The 17,499-nt window shown below is 44.1% G+C and overlaps 2 long non-coding RNA genes across 2 annotated transcripts in view; both read left to right on the plus strand.

Annotated features, from left to right (window-relative positions):
• Positions 1-17,499, plus strand: part of LOC144272194 (uncharacterized) — a 128,781-nt gene that overhangs the window by 24,407 nt on the left and 86,875 nt on the right. The gene's annotated exons all lie outside the window — the stretch shown is intronic.
• LOC144272193 (uncharacterized) lies at positions 1,557-7,915 on the plus strand. The gene is made up of 4 exons (XR_013347505.1): positions 1,557-2,085; positions 5,492-5,683; positions 6,730-6,854; positions 7,529-7,915. It is a non-coding gene; the product is annotated as an uncharacterized LOC144272193 (long non-coding RNA).

Raw genomic sequence — 17,499 nt, forward strand, 5'->3', positions numbered from 1 at the left:
TTTCTCTCCCTCCTCCCAGCTTTTGAAAGTATCTTGTCTCCTCATTGGTCATTTTGGTCAGGTGCCAGCGAGGTTACCTTTAGCTTCTTAACCCTTTACAGGTGAGAGGAGCTTTCCCCTGGCCAGGAGGGATTTCAAAGGGGTTTACCCTTCCCTTTATATTTATGACAGAGTGGCTTGAAAGCATGCACTTTGGTCATTGGCAGAGTACTTAAGACACCAGATACAATATCTGTTACAGATGTTTTGCTGGACAATATTTCCTCTCCTCAACATTCCCTCTCCATTCACTTGCATTGCCAATCTTTTGCTGGGGTGTTTTCCCATCTTTCATGGGGGGATTCAGTTCAGCTTGTTGTGGTGTTTAGATGTTGCTTGTAATTATTAGAATTGGGAGCACTGGCTGTTGGGAGTCTGAAAGGACAGGAAACAGGAAGGAGGGGGAAGGAGTTGAGAGGCTGGGAGAGAGCTACAGAGCGTGCAGCAGCAGCTTGGTAAAGAGGTTTCCACTTTGAAAATAAAGTCCTGTTGAAGCTTGTTAGTACCTTGCCTGGTTGCTACAACAACCTGTGTCCTCCCTGGAAGTACAGCAACTTCAATTTAGCTTCCCTGAGAGGAAACCAGTTGTCTGCCTCATCCTACTGATCTCCCTGAAAGGGAAGGCCCAGGCCATCTTTCCTGTTTGGTGTGTCAGTGTCTAAGAGTGAGGAAGGACACAGCTGCTCCACATAACAAGAGAAAACAATCCAGTTAGGCAGATGAGATGGAATGGGCAGGATCTCCAGACTGCTGAGGCCAGAGTGTGTGCTCTGTACTTTGGAGTCCCTCATTACCACTGAGTTCTTCAGGATTTAAACCAGTCTGAGGTCAGGTTGGCCCTTTTAAGCAATACCTCTGGAAAAACTGTCAGTCTGAAATACAGCCGGGGCAATGAGTCAGTTTTCTATGCATCGTGAGGGAATGCACTTTCCAAGAACAGCACTATCTCTGAAAATAATACAGACCTCTCTGGCAATGAGCACTATGCCTTTTCAAGATAAACTCAGATGTGTGTTGTCTGCTTTGTCAGTCTTCAGGGTGTGGGGCAGAAGGGGGCGTAAGAGAGCAGCATTGGCCTGGTTTTCATTGATAGGTACAGATGAATATAATACCTACTTAAACTGATATGTTCTGTATTGCTAGGTGTAATGGAGAGTGCATCCCCATACAGGCTCCAAAAGGGTTAATGTGGGGCCTGGCAGGCCAATTAACATAACAGGCTGCATCCAGAGAGAGAGTCAGGCTTAACTGTGGATGGAGCACAGCTGGGGAGGGGCTGGGAGAGGCATATAAGAGCAGAAGAGGCCTGCAGGGAAAGTCTGCAATCTCCCAGATAGGAGAGGTTGTGAGAAGACAGCCGGGGTGGGTGGGGCGGGCCCGCCCCAGGAGAGGGACTCAACATAGAGGAATCCATGAGAGAGGAGATGAGTACATTATCTCAGGGAAGGGCCTGGGGAAGGCAATCCTGAGAGGTGGGCATCCTAGCAGAGAAAGGAGTTTGGGGTCGGGGGCAGAGGGGAATCTCGGGAGAAGCCAGATCCAGCGACCCTAGGAGAGGCAGTGTTAAGCACAGGCTTCAGGAGGCAACATGAGGAGCTTGCAGGTAGGAAGTAGCAGAGGGAAAGAGCAGCATGTCTGAAGAAGCAGACTTAGCTGCTTAATACAGGGAATCTGGGCTAGAGCCCAGAGTAGAGGATGGGCTTGGGTTCCTCTATCAGCCCCAAGGACATGGCGTAAAACTACTACTAAAAACTACTGAGCCCAGGGTAGGGCTGAAGACTGAGCCTAAAGACCAGGCTGAGGAATAGTCCAAGAGGGGACAGAAGGCTCTGTTAGAAAATTTTGGACCATTAGTTGTACTTTTCTTACCCCAGAAGGCATAGACTGAATTTTGTGAGCTGGCTGGAAGGCCAAAGTCCCAGGAAGAGATGGACCACCAGAGCAGCTGCTGCTAGAAGAGGAAAGAGCCTCCATTCCTGGCCATAAGCAGGCACTCCAGGGGTGAGTCCACACCTTCACATGAGGGAAGAGGAAAATCAATACCAAGTAAGGATGCCCCACGAATGAACATGGAAGCGCTAACAGTGAGACTGGGAGTTAGTGTTGTAATATTTTCTGGGCCCTGCCCCCAAGGTTATGCTGTCTGGACTTTTTCTGCAGCAATTTCTCCAGCAAGTAGTTTTTCCTTAGGCTGATGTTAGAGGAATGTACAATATGGGGAGACTTATAGTAGCTGCAGTTTCTGAATGTGCATTATTTCTGTGGCTCATTTATTGTCACATCATAGTCAACTGAAGCATGAGGCCCTTTCTAAGATGCACAACCAGGGTTCACAAACAAAAACCATGAGCAAAAGACCCATCCCCAAGTAAGTCGGGCAGAGTCCTTTTCCCTCAGGTTCTTAAGTCCAGCAACCAAAAGTCCCCTGAACGTGCACCCCACTCACAGTAGCTGTCCTTGGTCAGTGCATCCCCAGAGTCCAGAGGTGTATCTGCAGAGTTCACCTCCCACCCTGGATAGAGGAGGAGGTAGGAAGGCACCTTACTCGCTCTGCTGCTCGGGCACTCGCTAACCACGCTTCTCTGCCAGTCGTCCTGCTGGCTGATCGTCACACCTCTCTGCCAGGCTTTGCTCCTCACCACCAGCCACCCTGCTCTGGCCTTCTCTGCCAGCTGCCTTGATGGCCAATTGCCACACCAATCTCTGGGGCCCTGCTCTGGTCCTCTCCACCGCTGGCTGAGTGCCGCACTCTCCACTGGCTGCCCTGTCAGCCATTCGCTGAGATACCTTCAGGTCCCACCACTTAATACAGGGCTTAGTGATTTCCACTTTTGGGGGGGGGAAGGAAGCCTCACTACTAGTGGGCAGTCTCTTGTATCAGAGAGAGTGTCCCAAAGCAGGCCTAATACTTAAACCTAGATATCGGTGATTTCAGCGCTGTGGCCTGTAACAAGACTCTCAATTGAGTCTAAATTAGCTCTTTTATTACACAGTGGAGAGAGGAAGGGTCAAATGGTATCTGGGGGGTCCTTGGGCAGGGGCCCCACCACCAGGTACAAGTACCCATCATCACCCTCTCTCAACTCCCTGGGAGTTGGAACCCATGTCCCCTGCCTAGCGAGTGCCATTCAGTTGAGGGTGAGTCCCTCAATCAGGATTGCCAAGTACAGTTCTGCTGCCCTCAATTCACACAAGGATAACAACCCTTTATTACTTCTGACCCAATAACAAGGAGACTGAGGATCCAGCACCAGCCAAAAGTGACCATTTGGGCAAGCACCCCATCATGCTGAGCACCTAGGCTGGGTGGGTGTGCCCATGCAAACGAGATCAGCTCCTGAAGTCCTCTTCCACAGCTCATCACTAGGTGTCAGGAAGAGCTCATTCAGACTGTATTTACATCTACTGTTTCACTTAAACTTGGAAAATAATTGCTTCCCAGGAGGGCTGTTATACTGCATGTAATTACTCTATACAACTATTTCAAATAAAACCCTTTTAAAAACTTTTTCCTTGGCTGATCTTATGTGTACATATATGTACAATACAAAACAGTCTAAAAGAGCTTCACTATGACTAGAGGATAAAACTCTGGTCACAAAAAAGAACTTTAACGTGAATAATACTGAAGTTCCCCTTTCAAAAGAAGTGCCTTTGAAATATACAATTGGAAGTTAACTAGTGATTTAGCTCAACTTCAGAAAAAGTTAACTAAAGTTCATATTTTTAGGGGATGTTTCAGTGGTCAGACAGATGTCTGAAAAACAAAAGTGCTGGTATTACAATGGGAATTGGGTCTTGAACCTTCAGCACAGATGGCAACTACTGAACAAATATGAAATGCAACATTTTGATCCTAGATTTTACCCTGGGGTTACTCTATTGATTTCCCTGGAGTTACTCCTGATGAGACTAGAATTCTGCCCCAAAATCTTATAAGAGTTTTCAGGGTTTGTTTTGATATGCCTTGTCAAAAGCTTTCTCTTCTTTATGAGGCTTGAAGTATTCCAGATTGTGGAAGAGAAGCAATAGAGTTGAAATCTGTGGCTGCAAGGTTTTTCCATATGAATTTTTTTTCTGTTACTGTGAGTAAGTTATTCTATGGGGTGAATTATTAATTGGATTCCCTATCAGGCTTTACTTTCAGGACATGGAGGGCCCAGAGCAAGGATTAGCAGCAGGGGTCCTTATGGCTAATGTGATTAAAAACTACTTAGCTGGAGAAGAGAGAATTTCATTATTCTCCACCGTATTGTTCAATTGTGATGAGTGCAGTAATATTAACGATGAGACTCCTACCCCCAGACAGGTCATGCATGTTTCATTTGAGCAGTTATAAAAAGAAATCAGCAATCTAGCAAGTCACAGGAGACTTGCTAAATACAAGTTATTACCATAGCTCAATATAATCTGAAGAACATCTCTTCATGTACTCTTCTAAGAAGCCAGGTTATTAAAAAGAAAAAAAAGTCTAGGCAACTGTTTCCATAGTAGCAGATCAGATGCTACAAAGACACAAACCTGTAAATTCTATCATGAGTGTATGGCCCCCCCATTACTGGGACATCTGAGCACCTCAACATCTAATGTAGTTATCCCCTGCACCCTGTGAGGCAGTTTTTCCTTTTTTACAGCTGAGAAACTAAGGCATGGGGACTAGGTGACTTGACACAGGTCACACACAATATGCACACTGATGACAGAGCTAAAAGTTAGACTTGGGTCTCCAGAGTCCCAGTCCAGTGCCCTATGCAATAGACATGGCTTCTCTCTTTGCATTAGCCTCCAAACACCATTGGCAAACCATTGCCTTTCACTACCAACCTAGCCAATTTGAACTAGTGTCAGAGATGAACCTAAATATATCACCCCATTACCAGTTCTTTGACCCTATGTACCACTCAACTGATTACTATGAATGACCCTCCTCAGATTTTTTTGGTAATAGAAGAATTCACTAGCTTCATGATAACCCCACAGTCTTAACATCTTTGCATGAGGCAGAACACGAACACTAAAGCTCCTTCAAATCTGAGTAGCAGGTGTTTGCATCTCCCTGTGTCTGCCCGCAGGATGTGGAAGAGCAAAGTCAACAATTGCAACCAAGCTAATAAGGTCTTTCTGATGGTCTTCCAGTGTGTTGATCTCAGCAACTATGTGCTCTGGCAAGAGCACGTAAACTTTAGGCACTATCTCTGTGCTTGAGGACCTAGGTCAATCAGTTGCCTCTATCGGTGTGGTGGTTCCCCCATTACTTTTTCATTCTTTGGTAGTTTTATAGTAGTTTCTCGTGTAACATGTAAGCAGGGCTTATGTACCATACCATATTTCCAGCTTTGCCATAGAGAACCCTACAAGATGTCAATCATTCTGTAAGTGAAAATGATCTTACCAGAATACTTTCAATGGTATTTTTTGTTGCTCTATGTAATTGGGTGTCTATCCCACACAGGTGAACAAAGGTTTACGCAGGAGTCTGAGAGCTCAGTAAGCCCACCTTCTTGCACCTCATTGATTTGCTATCTGATCCAGCTGTGGAGGAAGTGAAAGCTGTAGGAGAAGTCCAGGAGAGGGACCCAAGACAGAGAAACCTAGGAGAGAAGAGGTGCGGAGTTCCTGCTGTCTGAGAAGAGCCTGGGGGAAGGTAGATTGAAGGCCATAAGGCTGGAATTAATTCCTGGGGTGGGCTCTGGAAAGGGGGCACAGCATAGAGGCAGTCTGGAGGGGTTGGTGTTCCAGCAGAGAAGGGAGGAGCAGGAAGGATGTAGGGAGAACCTAGAGACCTGTTAGGCACAGGCCACAGGGAAGTATCACAAAGGGCTTGGAAGCAGGAAGTGGTACAGAGAAGCAGCATTGTGTCTGGAAAAGGAGACCTAGCTGCTCAAAACTGGGTCCCTGGGCTAGAACCAGAGCACAGGTTGGTCCTGGGTCCCCTCCCATTCCCAAGAAAGGGCGCACATGCCTGGGGTAAGGACCGGTGGGCTCAGGGTTGGGCTGAAGACTGACTCAAGGGGATGGGCCAAGGAATAGCTCAAGATGGGGCAGAGGTGGAACACTGTTAGTGGCACCCTTGTTGCCATGGAAAGGGAGAGACTTTCAAGTGATTGGCTGAAAGGCTGAGTTGCGAAAAGAGGCAGACCAAGTAGGACATTATAGGTAACCTCTGCGTGACTGTTGGCAGGGGGTGCACTATACAGAAAAGAGCTGTTCTGGCATGCTCTGCCATGAGGGGATGCTCCAGCCAGGAGTTCACTCTTCTACACTCTACAAAAGTAGATGCCAACGGTCACAACATACCAAGTCCTTGCTCTAAAGAGTTAATAATTTAGTCCAATTGCTATTTTTTTGTATTCCCTGCTTTATTTCTTAGCAGCTCTCTATTCCTCTCTGAAGAGTTTCAGGTGCATCTATATCTATTAACTTTAATTTCAAAACATTTCTTAGTTGTTTCTTTGTTGGAGGGGAAGGAGTGACAGTTTAATAGCACCCAGGACTACCCCATGAATTTCCAGGAAACATAATGCAAATCTGATAGAACAGACCACTTTTCCTCATTGCCCCCACCCCCCCATCTCTGTCCCTGTTACACCATTTGTTTTTCCTCTCCCCCTTTGATCTGTCTGCCTCCCTTCTCCCCGCAGTTGAAAAATGCAGCAGTTTAAAGATGCTGCTTTTAAATGTGCCAAATAGGAAGCAGACAAGAAGCACCAAGTCACAGCCTTGGATCATGAAGAGCAGAAAGTGGCCCATATTGAAGGGAAGGATCTGTGCTATAGGTGAAAGGTGCATTTAAAAGAATTCATTATAAAAACAAGGTAATTTCCTCATGGTGAGTCTGGGGGTCTCTGAAGCATTTGAGATTTGGGGATTATCTGTGTCTGGTTCACTACCCTGCAGTGTTTCTGCTGGTACAATTACCTTGCAATATCTCAAGGGATTTATAGTGAAATCTCATAACTGTGTTCTGTTAACGTGTGGTGTGTTTTTTCCTTGGAGCAGCCTTCAGTTCCATGCTTTGCCCTCTTGTTTTTCACGTAGAGAGGTGCAGAATGCCAGTAGGTAGTGCTGAGGAATCAGAACAGTCAGCAGAAGATGGCAACAGAAAGGGTAAATGAGCTTGTTAGAGCTCTATCTTTTCAGCAGTCAGAAATGAAAGAGGCATATTGAGTAACTTCTGGAACTCACTGCCACAAGATATCATAGAGGTCAAGAACTTGTGACATTGCACTCCATATGTTTATGGAAATATGCTTATGAGTGTGAATATAATGTAACTGGAATATCCTTTATGCAAAAGGTCTCTTGTAAGGTATTACAAAGCTTATGATCTACTGAGTGTGTTCATCCCATTTGTTTGCAAGCATTATTTCTATGTCTGGAGTTAGGAGAATAAGATATAAACTTGTATTACAGATGTAAACATATTAAGTGGAAGCCATTAAGGGTGCTTCAGAATAAATCACTTGAAAATGGCTCTATTTATTTGCAGGGGTACGTGCAGGCCAGCCTTGGAAGAATGGAGACTAGGGGTTTCACAGGACATGTGATCATGTCACACGATACTGGAATACATCTTAAACCTGGTGCTTTTCCATTTAGAAGGAGGGGTGAGAACCCAAAGAGAGACAAAGGATTCCCACCTTGTGCCAAATCTATAAAAGGGTGTGGAACAGAACAAAGGGGGCTGCTAGTCATGAAAAATCCCCTAGTTACCACCTGAGCTGGAACTAACAAGAATTGTACCGGGGAAAGGATTGGGCCCAGACTAGGAAGGAGTCCAGTCTGCGAAAGAAGCTATTGGAACATCTCTGAGCGTGAGATTTTATCTGTAATTGGTTTCTTAATGTGTTAGGCTTAGACTTGCGTGTTTTGTTTTATTTTGCTTGATAACTTATTTTGTTCTGTGTGTTATTACTTGAAACCACTTAAATCCTACTTAATAAAATCACTTTTGTTTATTAATTGACCCAGAGTACATGATTAATACCCAGAGGAGCAAACGGAGAGATATGCACAGCTATCAGTGTTACGGAGGGTGGACAATTTATGATTTTACCCTGTATAAGCTTTATACAGAGTTAAACGGATTTATTTGGGGTTTGGAGCCCATTGGGAGCTGGGTGTCTGGGTGCTGGAGATAGGAGTACTTGCTGAGCTGTTTTCAGTTTAGTCTGCAGCTTTGGGCGCGTGGTTCAGACCCTGGGTCTGTGTTGCAGCAGGTTAGCATATCTGGCTCAACAATACAGGGTTCTGGAGTCCCAAGATGGCAGGAAAAACAGGCTTAGAGGTAATCTCAGCACGTCAGGTGACAGTCCTAAGGGGGTCTCTGTGACCGAACCCGTCACAGAGGCATATTGAGTAACTTCTGGAACTCACTGCTACAAGATATCACTGAGGTCAAGAACTTGGTAGGAATTAGGCGTTTCTATGAATGGGTGGATAAGGGTGGGGAAGAGGAGTGAATCACATTTTCACTAAGACTAGCTGTTTCCATAACAGAGCTCACCACTTGCCTAGCAATTACATGGGCAGTGTTCTGTAGGCTCCTGTGACTATTTGGGAATCTGTCCGTACAACTTACTATTGTTGGCTGGTGTCATGAAATTGTTATAAAAGTGTTCCAACAGGGACCATGTTGATTTGGGTGTGGAATCTACCCCTTTCTGACACAGGCAGCAGCCTGTACGTACTTGACCAGGGACAATGGAGAGTTGTTAATCTTAATGACAGTGCTCTGGAGTGAACAATGGATATGCTAATGTGGTGACCTAAGTGGGGAAATGATTTTGACCTAGTTTCTTCTCAGGGAGTGGATAGAGTGGAAGTCTCCAGCAGGATGAACAGATAAAGCAGAGGGTTTAAAAAGGACTCAATGGGGGAAGGCTTTTGGAAGGGCAGGAGAAGGGAAGACATGAATGGGAGTTTATTTCAGGGCTCAGGTTGGTCCCCATTGAACTGAGTCATTACAAACAGGTTCTATACTTGTAAATGATATGATCACATACTATTTTATTCACGGGATCCCTGCCTCATTCAATGAATGGATAGCTGTTCCATTTTGTTCCCATCCTTCTTTTTTGATATGTAGTCCCAGGCCTTATTTAATCACACACTACTGAAACCTGCCCTACTTACAAAATTAATTGCCTTCTGGACACTTCTGTGGTGCTTTCACCATAGTATGAGTGCTGCACAAATGGCTAATGTACTTCCCTTCACAAATCCTTAAGACCAAGAGCATTATCACCCTTTTACAGCTGGGGAACTGAGAGATTACGAACAGATTTGTGAAGTGATCACTAATTTTGCATGTCCAATTTGAGAAGGCTAGGGGCATTATTAAAGACATATACACATAAGGGGCCGAATTAAGGTTGCAGAGGAAATCTTAATTCTAGCATTTTCTACCTGTTGAGCGCTGGACTTCAACTTGACATCCTTTTAGCTTACTTTTCTTGATATGATATTTAGAACCACTTTTTCTTTGGGGATTTGACTTCTGGTAAATCTAACTTCCCCAAAGGGCTTGAAATTAGTGTATTGCTCCCAGTCAGGTCTGAGTCCACTCGGCAATGAATCAATTTCCCCGGTTGCTTGCATGATAAAGATATAGTTAACTATTGTCTTCACTTAAAAGTCATTTTCATTTTTATATAAATACCCAGACCTCCTTATGACAAAATAGTGAATTGGACTCCGTGTCTGCGGGTGATGAAAATGAGATTGATTTGTAGAACTGTATGTGAGAATTTAGCAATACCTTTTTGGGCTCTAGGCAGAGCTGCCCTGTATAAGCCTTCCAGTTTAACAAGCACTAAAACAAAGTCATTTATTGTTAAAATCAAGTAAAACAAAATCTTGGACAAGTGTCAGATGGTGCCCACAGTGCTAGGCAATTATGTAAGAGCTGAAACATTCTATAATTACAACTAGCGCTGTTCTGTCTACACTGACACTTGAACATACAAACCACCACAATTTCTGCTTCAGTAGAAGACACTATGGCTTCTAAATTCTAACAGTAACTCTCCAGAATATTTCTGACTGCACAGTCAACCTTTCAAAGGGGAGGGGAGCAATAAAGCAGGTGGCCTGCTTTTCAGATGTGCTGAGTCTCCATTGACTCCTCAGGATTTATAGGTGGCCAGCCCTCCTCCAACCTACCGGTGTTTTGTGAGCACTGAACTGGATTTTTTCCCCCAAAGAATTGAACCAATAGATTAAGAGCAACAGCTGACCCAAGAATTGCCATGCAAATAATTCTATTGGGTTTTTGTTCAAGACTGGCTTGGAGTGACTCCACTGCTTCCTCTGTTTCTTAAGGGGAAGATGCCATCATCTGTGCGTCGATATTTTCATTAGAAATTGCTGCAGGATACAATCAGTATCTTAATTCAGTGCTGAGAGAGGGTAGATTCAGTCAAATTACAAACTAGATGCTCCTGTCAATTTAAATTAATTGAAAAGATGCCAGAGCTTTTTATTAGACAGCATTATATGGACTTGTATATGGTGGCGATGGTGAGCTCCCCCCCCCCCCCCCCCCCCCGTAAATCTACTTTAAAAATCCTGGTTGCTTTAACTCCAGATGCTTTTTCAGTCTGACTTTTGTGTTGTCAGAACAACCCCTCTAACAAGGACTCTGAAACCTATCTTATTACACACCTTAGCTTGTAGAATGGAAGCCCCCTTTCCACAAAAATGATGCAACAAATGCACTGGCACAAAACAAATAATTCTAAGTGGAGCTGGCAGTGCTAGAATTAAGAATGCCAGACACTTCCCATAATAAGGCTCTGTTTTCACTTGCTGATAACATTGCCAAATGTTAACAGTTTGGGCTGAAATTCTCCATGCTGGGTGTCTGCCTCAGGCTCAGTTTATTAGGAAAGTTGCAGTAAAATTGGTTCAGTCTGAGAACAAGATTAGGGAAGCCATATTTTTGCCCACATAAGATTCTAGCTGTAATTGGGAAGCTGTAGAGCCTCATGCTTTGGTGCAGAGTCTTGAAATTTAGCAGGATATTTGTATTAATACAAGAGATGTGACTTTTGCCATCCCCATGAAAATGTGCCCACGTTGAAAGCCTCAAAATCTCCATTCATACAGCTCAGTTAAAGACTTGTTAGAGTCTGTCGGCTAAATTTGCCCAAAATTGTCTGCTCTGGGCATGCTCCAACCGAGGGCTCCAGAAGTTGAGCATGACATTGCATGTAATTACTTCTGCCCTCTGCCAGGGGTTGCTGTGGTGCTGGGCATCAGAACTGAGCGGGGACATGTTCAGATGTGCACACTGCTCCTTGGGCATCTGCAGCAGATGGTAAGAGAGAGGTTGCAGCCTGATGGGATGCAGAGGAGGTAAGGAATGAATAAGAGGGATGAGGGAGAAGAGAAGCAGGAGCCTCATTCAGTGCACAGGTCTGTTTGGTCCCATGTACATGGTGAATCTGTCTAGTAAACCAAAAGGGCCTCTCCCTCTTCAGAAACCACAAGGATCAACTAAGCCTGGGGGACAACAAATGAAAAAATAGGACGGGGAGTCATGGGAGAGGGAGGGTCGTAGGGTTACAGCCAGGGTCCCAGAGTGGGCCACACACTGCCAGACAGCACCACTGCTGCTCCAGAGTTCAGCGGTGCAGAGGAAATCTGCCTGGAGATGTGAATGGACAAGGGCACAGCACTGAGCCCCACAGTCACAGTTACAAGGAACTCTATTGTCCAGCCTCCTCCTCTTTGATTAATATATGGCCAACTTGGCTAATGGCAGGACCTTGAGGCATGGCAGGTGACTCAGCACAACTTCAGCAACCCCCAATACCTTGGGCCTTAGGTTTGGGGAGAATGAGGTTGCCAACCCATCCAATGGTGGCATGAGGTGGATGAACTGCACCCCCCCAGTGCTGGTGCAAGGCCTAACAGGGAAGGAAGAATGGAAACACCCCCAGTGGCCTTTGTCTTAGCAGGCCCTTTGTCCCGGGAGGAGGAGGAGCCCTTGCCCTGAAAGATGACAACTGATAATAGTGCCTAATCCCCATTGTAGGCGCAGCTATGTTGACAGAAGAATGCTTCCATCCACATAGCTGATTTCGTTCGGGGAGATGTTCCTACACAGATGAAAAAATAGCTTCCAGCTATGTAGGTTGCATTTACAGTATGGAGCTATGCTGGCGTAGTTGCCCACAGCCTCAATCACAACTGCAACCATTTAATGCCACAGCCCTGCATTTGCAATTGGTCCTAGAATACCCCCAACCCAACTGACCTAGATTGCCAAGCTCAGTGCCTTGAGCGGTAGCCTTCCATTGTTTCGACTATCACTATAGAGGCATTTAAATTTCCCTTCCATTTAGCATGAAAGAAGGGCTTTAACCAGTTCTACAGTTGTCTATAGATAAGACCCACTTGATGGTAGCTATTAATATCTTCCAGCATAAGAGAAGTAGATAGAAGGATTAGTCTGATAATGGATATTTCCTTAAAATTTACCTCTCAGAACTGTGGTTTAGGAAATCTCATCCTGGAAACCTCCAACTCACTGAAAGCTTGGGTCTCCAGAGCAAATGTAGCCAAACGACTCATTGTTTTGATAGAAGTTTGGCTCAGCGACCTGGCTTACCTGGCAGCTAAAGAGGGGGTAATCTTCCAGAGAAGAGGGACCACAGACAAATTGGAGAAAAGTTGGTCTAATCTTTTAGACACCTTTTGATTAATCACTAGTGGGTGGAAACAGACATCACTGGCTATCCCCTTCCTTTTCCTGACCCTCCCTTCTCCTTACTTCCTTGTTCTTAGGTCTTTTTGTCTGTTCAATTTATATTTTACTGATATTTCTGAGAATATTTCTGGAAAAATACAAATTGAATGTAAAGTGGAATTATGCTGAATGTGGGTCGCATCCTAGGATATGCTAATGTTGGAGCGATTTGGGGCTCTTCCTTTTCCTAATTCCATATTAGAGGTCAGATATGTCAGCGTGCAAGGTGTAAACTGAAGCTTTGTTAAAAGCCAGCTGATGAAACAATTCTTCTCTCTACAGAAAACAACCTGTTGCTAAATCCAATCCCATGCAGAAACCAAAGAAGCTAGAAAGAAAGGAAAGGTGATAAGCTCTTACTAAAACATTATGGCCATTAAATGTTGAAGCTCTAAGGAAATATAGAAGAAGAAAAGAACACTGGTACTGTGTAACAAGGTGCACTTAAAAAAATGTTGGAGAAGATTTTAAAGGATGTGTTGAACAGCTGGTGAAATATTATATTTGCCACATTTCAAAGAGGAAGAAATGTAATGGAGAGAGAACTAATACTGCTGAACAAAGCTTTTGTGACCAGTTAAGCAGGGATTTGATTTATAATGACAGAGGCAGGGGGAAAAAAATCTTATTTTACAAGAAAATAGCTAGGTAAGGGAAAACAGGAAAGACAACCAGAATGCTGGAGAAATAAAAGTGGACATAGAGAATTGTTAATTGAGCTCCTGGAGAGAATAAAATATTGTTGTATTATCATGGCTAAACAAATGAGTGAATGTTTTCATTTAGCTTAGCAAGTGGATGAGTTTGCAGACTGATGGAAACACAAGAACACCACACACTGGAGGAAAAGCAGATGAAGTTATGAATTTGTAGCTCAGGCCCATTTCCTCCTATTCTAATTTAGCTTTGTCATCCCAAGACTAGAATTGCTTGGAAAAGAGACCAAAAGACTCCTTGTTCCTGCCTTCCCTTATATGTGCCTGGTCCTTCACGTGCTCCATTGGCTGACAGGAATTGGCCCAGAGATGGTGTACACTGCAGATAAAATTTTCAGGCAGTCTGACTGCTCAGCGTGCCCTTGAGTTTTGCAGGTGTTCGGTACCTCCAAAAATAAGGCCCCAATTAACTTAGTTGCATCACGTCTTATCCAAAGAGGCAGTGCATCTGAATAGCTGTGATGTGGATGCGTGACAAACTAGCAACTTAATCCAGTGTTGAAAGGCCAAGATGGTAAGTTTTGTTTAATAAACATCCTAATCAAGTGTAACAAACAGATGCCCCTTTGCTTCAATCTATCCCAATCTCTCCCCTATAGAGGATTCCTAGCACATTCAGTCCTTAAGAGTCCTCTATTCTAATTCCATTTATAACAGACAATATTTTTCAAGCATCAGAGGGGTAGCCATGTTAGTCTGGATCTGTAAAAGCGGCAAAGAGTCCTGTGGCACGTTATAGACTAACACACATATTGCAGCATAAGCTTTCATGGGTGAATACCCACTTCGTAGGATGCATCTGATGAAGTGGGTATTCACCCACGAAAGCTTATGCTCCAATATGTCTGTTAGTCTATAAGGTGCCACAGGACTCTTTGCTGAATATTTTTCAAGCAACTCCTAAATATAAAATCCTACCTGGTCTTAACGTAAGAGGAGTTTGCATTCAAGAGACTTGTCTAAACAGATCGAGCAGCCTTCCCCAGGCTCACAGCTGCAGCCTTTCCCAGAGCTGACACTATTCCCTTTGTGGTTCTGTATCAAAGGCTGAGGGAAGGCTGCTGAAAGGCATGGACTGACTTCCTACACTTTCTTAGCTCATCATTACAGCTACTTCTTCAGCCATTCAATGGAATACTGGCAACTCAAAGCAAACAGGGTAGTATTCTGATAACCTCGTTGGAAGGAACAAGGTTCTGTAGCTGCCTGTAAGCATTTCTGCCCTTGTAGTATCTCCTGCTACCACAGTACTGCTAGTTCTTGGGATTTGTGTTGTCTTGTGACACTTGGTTTTCTTAAAGGCCCAGCTTCTAGATAATTGATTATGCGGGAATTGCAGGATGTTTCTAACCCTTGTGGTTACAGAGAAGCTTAGAAATATGACTCCTAAAGACTTAAACTGAAGGAAAATAATGCCCCCCCAATTGATTTTCTTTAAACCTTACTCTTAAGACAATCACATTGATTTTTGGGGGGCTTGACCCCTGATTTTTTTCACAGTATGGGTTGGGAAGCACACAGACATCTCACGAAAGCTCATGCTCAAATAAATTGGTTAGTCTCTAAGGTGCCACAAGTACTCCTTTTCTTTTTGCGAATACAGACTAACACGGCTGTTACTCTGAAACCTTTCCTGAACTGAGAGTGTATTCTAAAGGGCTAAACCCAGCCCTTCTGAGGCACATAACTAGCTGTTCAAAGCACTCCCTTTCTCCTAATTGCAGCAGAACTGGCTTTCAGATTTCTTGAGCTCGCAGTGCTTTCTTCACTACCACAGTGAAGAACACACAACACTTGCCTTCTAACACTGTTTCTGTAGCGTTCTCCAGCCTCCATTTCAGAAAGAGACCAAGCAGCCTCATAGGACCTGCCAATAACGGGCAATGTCTCCGAGTTGAGGAAAACTAGCCGAGGTAGAAATATCCATCCTCATGGCTCCCTGTTCTATTTCACTGTCTACAAAGTGACGTGTTACCATGGCATCAGTGTTTAGCTGCACTGTGCCTAGAGTGCTTCCCTTTTTTGGAACACAGAAAATATTACCACTCATGTTAAGTAACCTCTCTCTCAATGCTCTTACTCAGAGATGTAGGTTCTTAAGATCCAGGTCTATGGAGTCATGTGTCTGTGTGGACTTTATGCCCATCTGAGTTAGCTTTTCCACCATCGCTCCATGCCACCTTCCCCCCCCCACCCCCGCGAAGGTGCTTTCCTCTGGGGTTACCCAACCCAAATGAGTACATGAGTCACCCTGTCACCACTCTGCTCCACTGAGATATATGACTCTACCTGGCTTTATTTAGCATTTTGATTGATCTTCTGGGGAATCCTGAGGGATGTTAAAATAGCACTTTGTGCAGATGACATGATGTACTAGTGTAGTTTTATTTGAAAGTGTTTTATAAACCGTTCTAGTACCTGGACCTGTCATCACCTGTCCTATGTGCACCAACCATTTTTTTCCTGTCTGTGTTGAGTACTTCTCTTGCTGGTATGTGTCAAATGTTCCGTGGGGAAAATGCATAACTGAGAACATAACATACTTGAATAATCTATCCCATTCCAAGGGATGCACATAAGCATCTTGTGGCTGGTCGGGTGTTAAAACTTGGCAGGCTGTCTCCTTAGATTGTCAAAATCTATCTTCGTCTCATATTGGCCTAGTACTAGGTGTCTCTCGGTTAGATATTGATAGTTCCCTCTGTACTTCCATTTGCATTCACTATTGGTCTGTAACTGTTGCATGCTAGTGCTGTGTTAGTTAACAATTGCCACATGCTTTCCCAAAGGAGGCTTAGGGTTAGTGAAATGATCCTTAGACAGGATATTCAGGCTCTGTCAGGGTTCCCTCCCCACTCTGAACTCTGGGGTACAGATGTGGGGATCCGCATAAAAGCCCCCTAAGCTTATTTCTACCAGCTTAGGTTAAAAACTTCCCCACGGCACAAATCCTTTGTCCTTGGATGGTATGCTGCCACTACCAAGTGATTTAGACAAAGAATCAGGGGAAGGACCACTTGGAGTTCCTGTTCCCCCAGAATATCCCCCCAAGCCCTTACACCCCTTTCCTGGGGAGGCTTGAGAATAATATCCTAACCAATTGGTTACAAAGTGAGCACAGATCAACCCCCCTGGGTCTTAGGACACTGAAAATCAATTAGGTTCTTAAAAGAAGAATTTTATTTTTAAAAATAAGGTAAAAGAATCACCTCTGTAAAATCAGGATGGAAAATAACTTTAGAGGGTAACAAAAGATTCAAAAACAGAGCAGAACTCCCTCTAGGCTTAGTTTTAAAGTTACAAAATACAGGAATAAATCTCCCTCTAGCAAAGGGAAAATTTACAAGCTAAAACAAAAGATAATCTAATGCGCCTTGCTTTATTTACTTACTCTTTTTGCAATATTGAGACTCATTTTAGGATGGTTTATAGAAGGAGTTTTCTGACCTGATGCTTCTCTGCTTTCCAAGAGAACACACGACAAAAGCCCCCCGCCCCCGATTTGCAAGTATCTTCTTTCCCCATTGGCCCTTTTGGTCAGGTGCCAACCAGGTTAGTTGAGCTTCTTAACCGCTTACAGGTAAGGAGGAATTCTAGGCTACCCTTAGCTGTATGGTTATGACAGGCTCCTATCCTGCAATGTCATTGGTGTAGAAAGACAAGCTCATGGATTTTTTGGGGATGCTCCGTATATGTTGAAAGACCCAGTCATAAAGACAATATCACGGCCTGTTTCAAGAACACCCTGGCTCTTTGTGGAGGGAAGGTATTGTAACATAAGCAGTTACTCTTTAGAATAAAGCATTATTATAAGTCAAGTAGGAGATGGGGCTTTGTGTTTTCTCTTGAAAAACTGGGAAAATGATTTAAATTTTTCATACAAAACTCTCATGCTGTGTCTCTGCTGTGAAAGTTTGCCAAGCACTGAGATCTTCCCCCTGAAAAACATTGTTGGTTACTAACTAGAATCTTATGTTCATTTTTTAAATT

Source organism: Eretmochelys imbricata, chromosome 11 (assembly GCF_965152235.1).
Source record: "Eretmochelys imbricata isolate rEreImb1 chromosome 11, rEreImb1.hap1, whole genome shotgun sequence".
Lineage (NCBI taxonomy): Eukaryota > Metazoa > Chordata > Testudines > Cheloniidae > Eretmochelys > Eretmochelys imbricata.